General features: G+C 37.7%; 1 pseudogene; it reads left to right on the forward strand.

Annotated features, from left to right (window-relative positions):
• Window positions 1-15,591, forward strand: part of LOC113925446 — a 79,913-nt pseudogene that overhangs the window by 41,232 nt on the left and 23,090 nt on the right.

The following is a 15,591-nucleotide window of genomic DNA, read 5'->3' on the forward strand; positions in this document are numbered from 1 at the left end:
TTATGATTTCTCTTCTCCTGCTGGTTTTAAGCTTTATTTACTGTTCTCTCTCCAGCTCCTTTAGGTGTAGGGCTAGGTTGTGTATTTGAGACGTTTCTTGTTTCTTGAGAAAAGCTTGTATTGCTATATATTTTCCTCTTAGGACTGCCTTTGTTGCATCCCAAAGATTTTGAACTGTTGTGTTTTTATTTTCATTCATTTCCATGAATTTTTTTAATTCTTCTTTAATTTACTGGTTGACCCTTTCGTTCTTTAGTAGGATACTCTTTAGCCTCCATGTATTTGAGTTCTTTCCAACTTTCCTCTTGTGATTGAGTTCTAGTTTAAAAGCATTGTGGTCTGAAAATATGCAGCAAATAATCCCAATCTTTTGGTACCGGTTGAGACCTGATTTGTGACCTAGGATGTGATCTATTCTGGAGAATGTTCCATGGGTGCTGGAGAAGAATGTGTATTCTGTTGCTTTGGGATGGAATGTTCTGAATATTATCTGTGAAGTTATTTGGTCCAGTGTGTCATTTAAAGTCTTTATTTCCTTGTTGATCTTTTGCTTAGACGATCTGTCCATTTCAGTGAGGGGGTTGTTAAAGTACCCCACTATTATTGTATTGTTGTCAATGTGTTTCTTTGCTTTTGTTATTAATTGGCTGCTCCCATGTTAGAGGCATAGATATTTACAATTGTTAGATCTTCTTGTTGGATAGACCCTTTAAGTAGGATATAGTGTCCTTCCTCATCTCTTATTATAGTCTTTGCTTTAAAATCTAATTTGTCTGATATAAGGATTTCCACCCCAGCTTTCTTTTGGTGTCTATTAGCATGGCAAATTGTTTTCCATCCCCTCACTTTCAATCTGGAGGTCTCTTTGAGTCTAAAATAATTCTCTTGCAGACAGCATATTAATGGGTCTTTTTTTTTATCCAATCTGATAGCCTGTGTCTTTTGATTGGGGCATTTAGCCCATTTACATTCAGGGTAACTATTGAAAGATATGAATTTAGTGCCATTGTACTGCCTGTAAGGTGACTGTTACTGTATATTGTCTGTGTTCCTTCCTGGTCTGTTACTTTTAGGCTCTCTCTTTGCTTAGAGGACCCCTTTCAATATTTCTTGTAGGGCTGGTTTCGTGTTTGCTAATTCCTTTAGTTTTTGTTTGTCCTGGAAGCTTTTTATCTCTCCTATTTTCAATGTCAGCCTAGCTGGATATAGTATTCTTGGCTGCATATTTTTCTCGTTTAGTGCTCTGAATATATCATGCCAGTTCTTTCTGGCCTGCCAGGTCTCTGTGGATAGGTCTGTTGCCAAACTAATGTTTCTACCATTGTAGGTTACAGATCTCTTGTCTCGAGCCACTTTCAGGATTTTCTCTTTGTCCCTGAGACTCGTAAGTTTTACTATTAGATGTCGGGGTGTTGACCGACTTTTATTGATTTTGAGGGGGGTTCTCTGTGCCTCCTGGATTTTGATGCCTGTTTCCTTCCCCAAATTAGGGAAGTTCTCTGCTATAATTTGCTCCAATATACCTTCTGCTCCCCTCTCTCTTTCTTCTTCTGGGATCCCAATTATTCTAATATTGTTTTATCTTGTGGTATCACTTATCTCTCAAATTCTGCCCTCGTGATCCAGTAGTTGTTTATCTCTCTTTTTCTCAGCTTCTTTATTTTCCATCCTTTGGTCTTCTATAATCACTAATTCTCTCTTCTGCCTCATTTATCGTAGCAGTTAGAGCCTCCATTTTTTGATTGCACCTCATTAATAGCTTTTTTGATTTCGACTTGGTTAGATTTTAGTTCTTTTATTTCTCCAGAAAGGGTTTATCTGCTATCTTCCATTCTTTTTTCAAGGCCAGCTAGTATCTTTAAAATCATCATTCTGAACTCTAGTTCTGACATCTTACTAATGTCCATATTGATTAGGTCCCTGGCAGTCAGTACTGCCTCTTGTTCTTTTTTTTGAGGTGATTTTTTCCATCTTGTCATTTTGTCCAGAGAGGAATAGATGAATGAGAGAACAAACCTGCTAAAAGGGTAACAACGAGCCCAGAAAAATATACACTAAGCAAATCAGAAGAGACCTGAAACCGGGGGAAAAGAAAGGGAAAGAAAGATAAAAGAAAGAAAAGAAAAAGATAAAAAAAAGAGAATATGATCAAATATGATCAGGTTGGTGCATAGATCAGTGCCACACACTAGATTTTAGGCAAATTTGGTCTGTTAGAAGAAACTGCCTCCCAAAATTTTAAAGAAAGATAAGCTTATATATGTACAAAAATAAGGGTAAGTATGATGAAGGGATGGAATATGACTGTAAAGATGAAAAGTATAAAAGATTTTATAAAAGGAATTGATAAGATAAGAAGTTGGTTGAAGAAAGAAAGAAGAGAAATTAAAAAAAAAAGGGAGAGAATGTGATCAGGCAGGAGACTAGAACAGAGCCATACACTAGAGATTTAGCATATATTTTGGTCTGTTAGAAGAAACAGTATCCCAAAATTTTAAAGAGAGAACAACTTATATATATATACCAAAAATAAGGTTAACTACTATGAAGGGATAGAATAGGACTCTAAAAATGAAAAATAAAAAAGATTTTTAAAAAAGGGATTGATAAGATGTTGGTTGAAAAAGGGAAAAAGAAAATTAAAAAAATTAACTTTGAAAGACTAAAGAATCGGGGGAAAAAAGCCATGGATTCTATGTGCAGTAGTCCCCCAGCGCTGGAGTTCTGCTGTTCTCATTGATCGGTAAACTTGGTCTTGGCTGGCTGTTCTTGCTGATTTTCTGGGGGAGCGGCCTGTTGTCGTGGTTCCCAAATGTCTTTGCCAGAGGCGGAATTGCCCCGCCCTTGCCAGTCCGGGCTAAGTAATCTGCTCCGGTTTGCTCTTGGGAGCTTTCGTTCCCTGCAAGCTTTCCATTTGGCTTTGGAGGATGAGAGTGAAAATGGCAGCCTCACAATCTCTGCCCCAGAGGAGCCGAGAACTTGGGGCCCCTACTCCTCAGTGCGCCCCCAGAGAAAAGCAGTCAGTCACTCCCATCTCCCTGGTCTCTGGCCGTACTCCGTGCTCACCCGGCCTGTGACCGAGCGTTTCTATCTCTGGCACCCGACCCCGTGTGGAGTCTCCAAACCCAGCAGATCCCTGCAGTGCGCTCCCGCGCCGCTCCTCCCTGGGGAAGAAGGGAAGTCTCCCCGGCTCTGCCGCTTGTTGGGTCCCTGCTGGAGGAGCAGTGGCCCGACTGGGCGGCGGATCACAGTTTATTGCAACCCCGAGCTGAGAGCCAGCGCCTTGGCTCTGTCTCTGGCAGCCGGCTTCCCTGCTCCGATACCTGGGAGCTCTGCTGCACTCAGGCACCCCTGGTCTTTCTGTGACCCCAAGCGTCTTGAGACCACAGTGTCCCAGTGAAGGTTCCACCCCCCGTTTAGCCACTGGAGCGACGTCCCTCAGCGAATCGACTTCTAAAAGTTCCAATTTTGTGCTCCCTGGCTCTATCACTTGCCAGGAGTGGCTGACAGAGATCCCCTCCCCCGCCATCTATCCTCCTAAATATCGCCTTGGATTCACTGCTCCACACGTCATACCTTCTAGAAAGTGGTCGCTTTTCTGTTCAGAGAGTTGCTGCTATTCTTTTTTTCAGTCTCCTGTTGAGTTCGTAGGTGTTCAGAATGGTTTGGTCCTTATCTAGCTGAATTCCTGGGACCAGACAAAATTTAAGTCTCCTACTCCTCTGCCATCTTGCTCCTCCCCAGTGCTTTAGGCTTCTTATTAGGACACTGGACAAGTATATAGATCTTCATTTCACCTCAAATAGTGATCTCTTAAAGTGTCCTATACACAAGATTCACTTTACACTTGAGGTACCTGTCCCTTTGATCTTAAGACATAAACAGTTGACCCTTGAACAATGTGGGAGTTAGGGACAATGACTCCCTATGCAGTTGAATACCTACATATAACTTTTGAGTCTCCTAAAACTTAATTACTAACAGCCTACTGTTGACCAGAAGCCTTACTGATAACATAAGCATTCGATTGACACATATTTTGTATTTTTTTTTTTTTGTATTCTATACTGTACTCTTACAATAAAGTAAGATAGAGAAAGGAAGATTTTATTAAGAAAATCATAAGGAAGACAAAATACACTTACAGACCACACTGTGAAAAATCCATGTATAAGTGGACCCATGCAATTCCAACCTTTGTTGTTCAAGGGTCAAAAGTATACTGTCTTAAGTGGCAAATAGGGCTGGATCTAACTTACACAAATAATTTAGAGCAGGGGTTTCCCAATCTTTCTGAGCAGAGTCTTTCTTTCTTTCTTTCTTTCTTTCTTTCTTTCTTTCTTTCTTTCTTTCTTTCTTTCTTTCTTTCTTTCTTTCTTTTGAGAGGGAGAGAGTGAAGGGGGGTGGGAGGGGCAGAGGGAGAAAGAAAGAGAGCATTTTAACCAGGCTCCATGCCCTGTGCAGAGCCTGGGTGGGGCTCGATCTCACAATTCTGAGATAATCACCCAAGCCAAAATCAAGAGTCGGTCGCTTAACCGATGCAGTCACCCAGGTGCCTGAGTAGAGTCTTTTTTAATGAGATTTTGCACAACTCAAATATATGAAGTAGACAAAAGCAGAATTCGTCTGCTTCAGATCAGATCATGAACACTCATGCTCAGTTTCTTCACCAAAAATATTTTCTCTCTTTCTCTACTTAAGAAAACTAAGCCTTAGGGGAATACTGTTTGGAAAAAAATAGATTAAAACATATTATTGGTGAATTTAGAAAGATAATTCATCTGATTCTAAGGAAAATGTTTCTATTTATTAAACCTATAAACTACTCTTATTATTCTTTGCAGCTTACATAACAATTTAGAATTTGGTATAGAGAGAGAGTTGACAGAATACAACCTGTGGGCCAAACCTGGCCCATTACCTGATTTTGTAAATAAAGTTTTATTGGAACATACACATTTGTTTGTGAATTGTTTATGGAGGTTTTCATGTTACATCATAGAGTTTAGAAGAGATTGGATGCCCCACAGAGCCTAAAATATTTATTATCTGGCCATTTAAATAAAATGTTTGCCAGAAAAGTATCCTTTAGGAGTCATATGCTTAGCACTCTATAAGTAAACCGTATGTATTAACCTACAACATATGGGTTTACAAATAACTAAAGGTACTCAAGTTATTGGTATGGCTTAAATCCAGTTTTCCACTATATTTTAGAATATATTGATATTTAAAATTGACATTTATTTTTATTTTCTTTGAAATTAACTTTATTTTTATTCTATTCCTTTTTGTTCTGATTAAACTTTGTCTCCACATTTCCAGTTTACCTCAGAAAAGGTGAAATTTCCCCACTGACATTCTTGATTTAAAAAGGGCTTTGCAGATTTTTCGAAGGTATTGATATAATATGAAAGTTACTCTGTACCAAGGAAGGAAATTCTCTCTTCCCCAACTCAGTCTTTGAATGACTCCAGATCAATGTGTATACACAGTGTCCTTGCTTTTATCTAATATGAAGAAAGCCAGTGTGCTGATGGCCTCTGAAAGGCTTTCCAAGTTGGCTCAAGATGAAATAAACTCTCCTTAAAGTAAAATAAATGGTATCCCACAATGCTATTGATACAATACATGCCGTCAACAATGTCTTTCCATTTTAATAATACATCATAGCAGAAGGAAAGAGGTTCATAGAAGAACAAGGTTTTACTACTGAAAAAGATCTAAAAGAGATTTTACTCTATTTCACTTTTAAAGGAATGCTCCCCTTCGGCCCTATTCTTTAAGAAATGCCGGTAATAGATAATCTAAGAAAAGGTGGAATTATTTGCTGGCTTTCTTCAAAGAAAAGTGCTTATTTGGTTGACGTAGCAAAATATTTCAAATTGACTAAAGGCTTGAACAAATGTTTGTTTTTTTTTTGGATCAGTGATTATTTCCATTCTGTAAACTTCAGCGTTTAAAAGCTGTCAAATCTGAAAATTTTGTAAAAATTTGGATTCATTGCTTTTTAAATATTGTATAGCCTAGAAGAAGCTATACTGGACAATAAAAAATTAGAAGGGAGGAAAATAAAAGAATGCCAAAGGAGAAATAAACAGGTTACTCAATGGGTAGTTATTACTGGAGAAAATTCAAGCATTATATTATTGTTGGTCAGTCAGTTGCACTTGTTGGATAAACAACTCTATGTAGTGCTCTTTGTTAAGCTACATTAGGTCAATACTCTGTGACCTGTGTGTGTGTGTGTGTGTGTGTGTGTGTGTGTGTGTGTGTGTGTGTGTGTGAATAGAGACATGTAAAGGATGATGGTCACATGTTTGACACACTTGAAAAATGCAGCCACAGTCATGTGATTGATTTAAGGTTATTTGGAGGTTTACCTTTTTCCCATTCATGAAAATATATCAGAAAGTTAGAATGACATTATTGTAGTAATAACCTGAATATATTCTAGCAAAAACTGGCTCTGGTATCACCGAGCTTGTATAGTCCTTAGCAATGATCTTGGAAGGAACAGAAACCCTCCTTCAACCCCCAGGATTTATTTCAATCCTGAAAATGGTTCTTGTTGAACTTGTTTAAGCAGTTGTCCACCCCTGGACTAATCAGTGTGTCCCAGCATTTAGAATATTCTGAGCAGCTCAAGTCATGCGCCCCTTCCTGGGAGGGGAGAACAGAAGACCTAAACAAAGCAGGAGGTAGTTTATAAAACAAAAAAAGATTTTGCACTAGAAGAGGGAGAAGGGATGGTGGCAGGCAGAAAGCACAAATTGTTTCTTCCAACGATGTGACCATGACACATCAAGTTGTCTTGACACTACCGCTGAGGATAATTATTTTAGTGAGATTTAAAACAAGTGAAGGATGGTTCTTGCCCATAAAAGTAATTGGTCAATTCTGGGGACAAGTCTTTAGATTATTCACATGCTTCTCTGGTGAATTAGAAATGTCAAGGAAGGAAGAGAATTTATCATACACAGAATCCAATAAGTCTTGTGTTTTTAGACTGCAATATTTAAATTCCAGGATGTCTTGTATGTAACATTAGTAAATATTGACATTTTTTGAGGGCTGATGAAATCAACAAACTTGATTTTTTCCTTTGTCTATACTTTCTAAACTACTACATGGTTAGAGTATGATTTTGTTGGAAGATATTTTGTTAGAGATGTGACTTGTTGGAAGTTTGTATGTAAATGTCACACTATTGAACTGTTTGATTCTTGGGCATGTGAACCAGAATTAGTCTACAATGATCCAAAAGAAGTATCCTAAGACCTTTTATATAATTTATACCCATATTTAAATGGATATGATATAGGGCGCCTGGGTGGCTCAGTTGGTTAAGTGACTGCCTTCGGCTCAGGTCATGATCCCGGAGTCCCGGGATCGAGTCCCACATCGGGCTCCCTGCTCAGCGAGGAGCCTGCTTCTCCCTCTAACCCTCCCCCTTCTAATGTACTTTCTCTCTCTTTCTCTCATTCTCACTCTCTCAAAATGAATAAATAAATCTTTAAAAAAAATAAAATAAATGGATATGATGTATATGCCATATGATTTATATTCACATAAAATTAAGATATCTGAAAACTATAAACTTAAAGATCTGTGCTTTTACAAGAAAGAAAAAAGTGATTAAATTATTACAAATTTGAATAAATCAAGGGCTTCCAAATTATTCTCATCATGCATCTACGTAAGTAGAAATATCATGAACATGCATCTCAATAAATACATTTTTACTTATAAGTTATAGAGACAATAATCTATATCTAAAATGTAAGTAAAGCTTGATTTCTGTCTTATGTTTTAAGATTAAAAATAAGTATAAGTAGATGTTCTTTTTTACCCCAGTTTCTTGCATACTCTGCTATAGAGACCATTGATGTGAACAACTAGGAAATAAGAAAAGAAATAGATGTTCTGTACTTTATTCCACTAGAAATTCTCTTAAATTGGTCATATAGTAAATTTTCTTTGACTCATCTAATTATAGATTTCTATGGGCTTACTTGGTTTTAGGTCAGTGTGGTTATTTCATGGAAATTACTTCAAAGACTTTTGAATACAGGATTTGGCCCTGTGTGCACATATATGTGCTTGTACTTTTTTGCTCTTTTAAAATCTTGCTTTTTCCTTACTTTAATCCTAAATTTGAGAATTTTGTGAGGTGATCTTTTGTGTATCTGACCATCAGAAATATTTCTGAATACTCCAAATATTAACAGCAAATTCCAAAGATGATCCTTGGAAATGTTGTCAAGTAGAAGTTATTTTCAATTTCTTATATTTTGACACCCCTCTTCTCTTCCTGTTATGTTTCTCATTTGAATCTTATTACCATTGGGTCTTTCAGTCAGTTTTTTTTAGTTAAGATATTTAGGGGCTAGAGTTTACTTTCTAGGTTACATGCACTTAAAGTACGGACCCTAGAACACCTAAGTCACTTCAAGGTTCAAAAACAATGATGGTGGGTATTGATGTATTTCATCACAATGCTCTGCTACTTTTCCTTAAATCTCCATTAGAATGAAGTCCTTTAAAACATGTGGGAATTTTACAAACTTTGAGTAGTCGGGTAAGGGAAGGAGTTTGCATGGACACAGAGAGGACAAAGTATCCACTCCAAGACTTTGTTTTAGCATATATTATGTCTTTAATATTTTCTAAGTCTGACACATATGAATGATTTGAGAATATTAATCTTTTTCTTTAAATTTTTTTAATGTTATGTTAATCACCATACATTACATCATTAGTTCTTGATGTAGTGTTCCATGATTCATTGTTTGTGCATAACACCCAGTGCTCCACGCAGACTGTGCCCTCTTTAATACCCATCACCAGGCTAATCCATCCCCCACCCTCCTCCCCTCTAGAACTCTCAGTTTGTTTTTCAGAGTCCATCGTCTCCCATGGTTCGTCTCCCCGTTCGACTTACTCCCCTTCATTCTTCCCCTCCTGCTATCTTCTTTTTTTTTCTTAACATATGTTGCATTATTTGTTTCAGAAGTACAGATCTGTGATTCAACAGTCTTGCACAATTCACAGCGCTCACTATAGCACATACCCTCCCCAATGTCTATCACCCAGCCACCCCATCCCTCCCACCCCCCACCACTCCAGCAACCCTCAGTTTGTTTCCTGAGATTAAGAAGTCCTCCTATCAGTGAGGTCATATGATACATGTCTTTCTCTGATTGACTTATTTCGCTCAGCATAACACCCTCCAGTTCCATCCACGTCGTTGCAAATGGCAAGATCTCATTCCTTTTGATGGCTGCATGATATTCCATTGTGTATATATACCACTTCTTCTTTATCCATTCATCTGTCGATGGACATCTTGGCTCTTTCCACAGTTTGGCTATTGTGGACATTGCTGCTATAAATATCGGGGTGCACGTACCCCTTCAGATCCTTACCTTTGTATCTTTGTGGTAAATACCCAGTAGTGCAATTGCTGGGTCGTAGGGTAGCTCTATTTTCAACTGTTTGAGGAACCTCCATACTGTTTTCCAGAGGGGTTGCACCAGCTTGCATTCCCACCAACAGTGCAGGAGGGTTCCCCTTTCTGCGCATCCCCGCCAACATCTGTCGTTTCCTGACTTGTTAATTTTAGCCATTCTGACTGGTGTGAGGTGGTATCTCATTGAGGTTTTGATTTGGATTTCCCTGATGCCAAGCGATGTTGAGCACTTTTTCATGTGTCTGTTGGCCATCTGGATGTCTTCTTTGGAAAAATGTCTGTTCATGTCTTCTGCCCATTTCTTGATTGGATTATTTGTTCTTTGGGTGTTGAGTTTGATAAGTTCTTTATAGATTTTGGATACTAGCCCTTTATCTGATAGGTCATTTGCAAATATTTTCTCCCATTCGGTCGGTTGTCTTTTGGTTTTGTGGACTGTTTCTTTTGCTGTGCAAAAGCCTTTTATCTTGAAGTCCCAATAGTTCATTTTTGCCCTTGCTTCCCTTGCCTTTGGCGATGTTTCTAGGAAGAAGTTCCTGCGGCTGAGGTCGAAGAGGTTGCTGCCTGTGTTCTCCTTTAGGATTTTGATGGACCACTGTCTCACATTGAGGTCTTTCAAACATTTGGAGTCTATCTTTGTGTGTGGTGTAAGGAAATGGTCCAGTTTCATTCTTCTGCATGTGGCTGTCCAATTTTCCCAACACCATTTGTTGAAGAGACTGTCGTTTTTCCATTGGACATTCCTTCCTGCTTTGTCAAAGATGAGTTGACCATAGAGTTGAGGGTCCATTTCTGGGCTCTCTATTCTGTTCCATTGATCTATGTGTCTGTTTTTGTGCCAGTACCATACTGTCTTGATGATGACATTTTGTAATAGAGCTGGAAGTCCGGAATTGTGATGCTGCCAGCTTTGCTTTTCTTTTTCAAGATTCCGCTGGCTATTCAGGGTCTTTTCTGGTTCCATACAAATTTTAGGATTATTTGTTCCATTTCTTTGAAAAAAGTGGATGGTATTTTGATGGCGATTGCATTGAATGTGTAGATTGCTCTAGGTAACATTGACATCTTCACAATGTTTGTTCTTCCAATCCATGAGCATGGAACGTTTTTCCATTTCTTTGTGTCTTCTTCAATTTCCTTCTTGAGTATTTTATAGTTTTCTGAGTACAGATCCTTTGCCTCTTTGGTTAAATTTATTCCTAGGTATCTTATGCTTTTGGGTGCAATTGTGAATGGGATCGACTCCTTGATTTGTCTCTCTTCTGTCTTGTTGTTGGTGTATAGGAATGCCACTGATTTCTGTGCACTGATTTTATATCCTGCTACTTGACTGAATTCCTGTATGAGTTCTAGCAGTTTTGGGGAGGAGTCTTTTGGGTTTTCCACATACAGCATCATATCATCTGCAAAGAGTGAGAGTTTGACTTCCTCTTTGCCGATTTGGATGCCTTTGATTTCTTTTAGTTGTCTGATTGCTGTGGCTAGGACTTCTAATACTATGTTGAATAACAGTGGTGAGAGTGGACATCCCTGCCGCGTTCCTGACCTTAGGGGAAAAGCTCTCAGCTTTTCCCCATTGAGAATGATATTCGCTGTAGGTTTTTCATAGATGGCTTTTATGATATTGACGTATGTACCCTCTATCCCTATACTCTGAAGAGTTTTGATCAAGAAAGGATGCTGTACTTTGTCAATTGCTTTTTCTGCATCTATTGAGAGGATCATATGATTCTTGGTCTTTCTTTTGTTAATGTATTGTATCACGTTGATTGATTTGCGGATGTTGAACCAGCCTTGCAGCCCAGGGATAAATCCCACTTGGTCATAGTGAATAATCCTTTTAATGTACTGTTGAATCCTATTGGCTAGTATTTTGGTGAGAATTTTTGCATCCACGTTCATCCAGGATATTGGTCTGTAATTCTCCTTTTTGATGGGGTCTTTGTCTGGTTTGGGGATCAAGGTAATGCTGGCCTCATAAAATGAGTTTGGAACTTTTCCTTCCATTTCTATTTTTTGGAACAGTTTCAGGAGAATAGGTATTAATTCTTCTTGAAATGTTTGGTAGAAGACCCCTGGGAAGCCATCTGGCCCTGGGCTTTTGTTTGTTGGGAGATTTTTGATGACTGCTTCAATTTCCTTAGTGGTTATAGGTCTGTTCAGGTTTTCTACTTCTTCCTGGTTCAATTTTGGTAGTTGATACATCTCTAGGAATGCACCCATTTCTTCCAGGTTATCTAATTTGCTGGCATAGAGTTGCTCATAATATGTTCTTAGAATTGTTTGTATTTCTTTGGTGTTGGTTGTGATCTCTCCTCTTTCATTCATGATTTTGTTGATTTGGGTCATTTCTCTTTTCTTTTTGTTAAGTTTGGCCAGGGGTTTATCAATCTTGTTAATTCTTTCAAAGAACCAGCTCCTAGTTTCGTTGATCTGTTCTACTGTTCTTTTGCTTTCTATTTCATTGATTTCTGCTCTGATCTTTATGATTTCTCTTCTCCTGCTGGGTTTAGGCCTTATTTGCTGTTCTTTTCCAGCTCCTTTGTGTATAGGGTTAGGTTGTGTGAGAATATTAATCTTAAATAAATCTCAATTCAGGCTATACATTGGCCCATCTTTAAGATTTATCATTTAATAAATTTCTTACTGATAAAAATTTCATCATTCCAAAGTTGAGCATGAAAATATGTTGTTGTCCTGAGGAATAAAACATTTTTTGTGTTTGAATTTAAATCTATTGAAAATAGAATCCCTTGTGTTTGACTTATTCATGATGGATTTGCCTAGAATTTTTCTTCCTCCTCCTTAGCCAAGGTCTTGGAAACACAAACTCTGTCATGATTACAAAATTATAGAATTAAAATAATTGGGAATGGCCTTGAAGAGCAATTTAGTTTATTCCACTTCAGGCAAAATCATTTCAGACAGGTGAAAATCTACTCCTGTTATAAGATTCTATCACGTCCATAGTGGGTTAAATGGTGGCCCTCAAAAGGATATGTCTATGTCTGAATCCTCAGAACCTGTGATTGTGACCTTATTTGGAAATAGGATCTTTGCAGATGTAATTAAGTTAAGAAGAGGTCATACTGGATTTGAGTAGGCCCCAAATGCAATGATGAGTGTCCTTACAAGAAAGGAGAAATTTGGATGCAGACACAGAGAGGAGAAGGCCATATGAAGACAGAAACACAGAGGGTAGAACACCATGTGAAGAAAGAGGCAGAGATTGGATCAATTTATCCACAAGCCAAAGAACACCAAGGATAATTGGCAGCTACCAGAAGCTCGGAGGAAGGCATGGAATGAATTCTTCCCCAGAGCCTTTGGAGAAGGCATTGCTCTGTCAGCACTTTGATTTGGAACTCCTGGCCTCTAGAATAGTGAGATAATGAATTTCTGTTGTTCTAAGCACCTAGTTTGTGGATATTTTTTTTGTTTTGTTTTTAATGGCAGTCCCAGGAAACTAATGCAACCTCTCAATTATTATTTAGAAAAACTATTATTATTTCACAATTTTGCCTAAGATTAACTCTGGACTACTGTCATTATTACACATATCCCAACATGCAAAGACAGAAAGGCCAGACAATGAAAGTGACCGTGGGCATAGAAGAAGCATCACAAACTGAAAAACAAAGGCCTTTTAAAGACATAGTAATGTTCTATAACCAAACTGCTCAGCTTCCTTTACTGTAATATTGCTCCTTTTTTGTTCTAAGAAGAAAGAAAGGGAAATTTAAAAAGAGAAATTTGGTTCTAGCTCCTTTCTTTATATTCCAGCAGGTTTTTTTTTTTTCTTTCTGAATTTGCTGTTTTCTAAAAGCTAAGCTGGCTCTAATCACAGCCTTGCACTTCAGATTTCTCTAAAAAATATTTGTTACCTAACTATGTTATTCAAGTCTTCTAAACTTTCAAACTGTAGTATAAATAAAAATCTGGTGTATTATTATAAAATGCAGACTGAGCTCTACCTCTATGAATATTTATTCATTGGGTCTGATTTAAGGCTCAGAAATTAGTATTTATTTTTATTCTTTTTTATCAACTCCCCTATAATTTTAATGTTAGGGATCCATGGGCCACACTTTGAAAAACATGCTCTAGTCCATCTAAACTCATCAGATGGCAGTGAGCTTTAGTGAAAAACCAAAGTATCCATGCTTTATGTTTCAACTTATATTTCAAATCCCATTTTTCCTTCAACTAATTTCTTTGAGATTAAGCCTATTTTTTTTCTGTGACCCTGAGAACCAATGCTTATTTTGAAAGTTTTCAGGGTTCCTCAGCATTTTGTCTGTTTGTCTGACAGTTGTATTAATTTTTCCTTCTTAGAGAGTTTCGTGAGGAGTGTGGGGATCCCCTCTCCATTTCCAGCTCTTCCAATGGTCTGCACAATCCTTCTATCATCTCTCCTCATCTCTCCTGCATCTTCCTGTGCTGGGGCATACGATCTCACCCTTCTAAGCAACCCATGGTCGGGATTTGGCATGTGAAAATTACAAATAATCAACCAAAGAAATATTAGGCCTCTTTACTATTATTAACTCAATATTCAGAATTCAGAGGGTAAGCTATCGTATCCAGAATTGTATTTACTTTTTCATTTTCAGTGTTCTAGGAACAATATGGATACTTCTGGCAAAAGCAGGTTCATAGAGTCATTATTATTTGCAGTTTCTTGACTCCTATTGGAAATCCTGAACTCCATTTTGATTTCCAATTTTTAAATGAAAATGAATTTTTTTATTTAGATGTACTGGGATATATTGTTTCAGCTGGCTAACATCTGGATGCTTTCTCAGCACATGCTGAAGCTGACGTTTCTAGCATTGGGTAGTTTGTTCCAGGAACATGAAGTGCTCATTATTTACTATTGTTATTTTCTCTGACTCTTGAGAAAAGTCAGTGCTACAAAAGTGCAAACTTAAAGGAAAAAATGAATTAAAGCTGATAGAGTTCAAAATGTTGATATTCGGATTGTTATCTCCTGGGCTCATCCTAAAATGATTCTTTCATTTTTAGAAGAGCATAAAAGAAAGACCAACTTAGATTAATTTTACTTCTTTTTATGTAGACTATAGCCAGTCATTTATGATTCTAAATTTTCCACTTTATAAGAACCTCTTGGAATCACAGAACACATTACTTGATCTTGAAGAGACATTAGAGATTATGGAGTTATGCCTCCCACAAAGTTAAGAAACACCCTCTGCTAAATCTTTGGCAAAGGTTACTCATGCTCTGTCTGCTTAATGGGCACTATTCACAGGTTGCTCTCTCTGGTTGAAAACCAGCCTTTCCATTGATTTAACTTGAAAATAGTTTACTAAACATCATTAATAAGATGGAAAATAGGTGTAATCAATCATTCATTTATTCATTAATTCACTGCCCGCTTGATACAAGAGATCTAGTACACTTTATGATGGAAGTAGTATAGGGTGGTGGGCTTTGCAGTCAGACAGGTCTCAGATTCCTGACCTTTTCACAAACTTGTGTCATGACATTAAGCTAGTTAGTTAAATTTCTAAGTCTAATTTTCTTCATCTGTTACTGGGAACTTTAATAACATCACCTACTTAACTGAATTGTTGCGAGATCTGAACGTGTGTTGGGAAATTAGTAAATAACTTATGTTAATCACTATGACAAGTTACTAATTTTTAATCACCTATTATAGCAGGAAGAAAATTGTCAGACATTAACAATATACAGAGATGATATCAAGGTTCATTTGTTTATTTGGGGGACCCTATTAAATTTTTCTTTGTTGGGTCACCTGAGTGGTGCAGTAGGTCAAGCTTCCGACTCTTGGTTTTGGCTTAGGTCGTGATCTCAGGGTCGTGAGATTGAGCCCCGAGTAGGGCTCTGCACTCAGCACAGTCTTGCTTAAGTTTCTCTCTCCCTCTCCTTCTGCCCCTCCCCCTTGATCTCTCTCTCTCTCAAATGAATAAATAAATCTTAAAAAAATTCCCTTTTTTCATGCAAAGGAAGTCTGAGAGTCTGGTCCACCTTTTCTAAGAAAGTAGATTTGAAAGAAGGAGAATGAGTGAGGTTGTTGCTTATATGACACCAGAGGTATTGAAGGGAAACCTGGTAGAGCAATTTGATGCAAG

This window comes from Zalophus californianus, chromosome 2 (genome assembly GCF_009762305.2).
Source record: "Zalophus californianus isolate mZalCal1 chromosome 2, mZalCal1.pri.v2, whole genome shotgun sequence".
NCBI lineage: Eukaryota > Metazoa > Chordata > Mammalia > Carnivora > Otariidae > Zalophus > Zalophus californianus.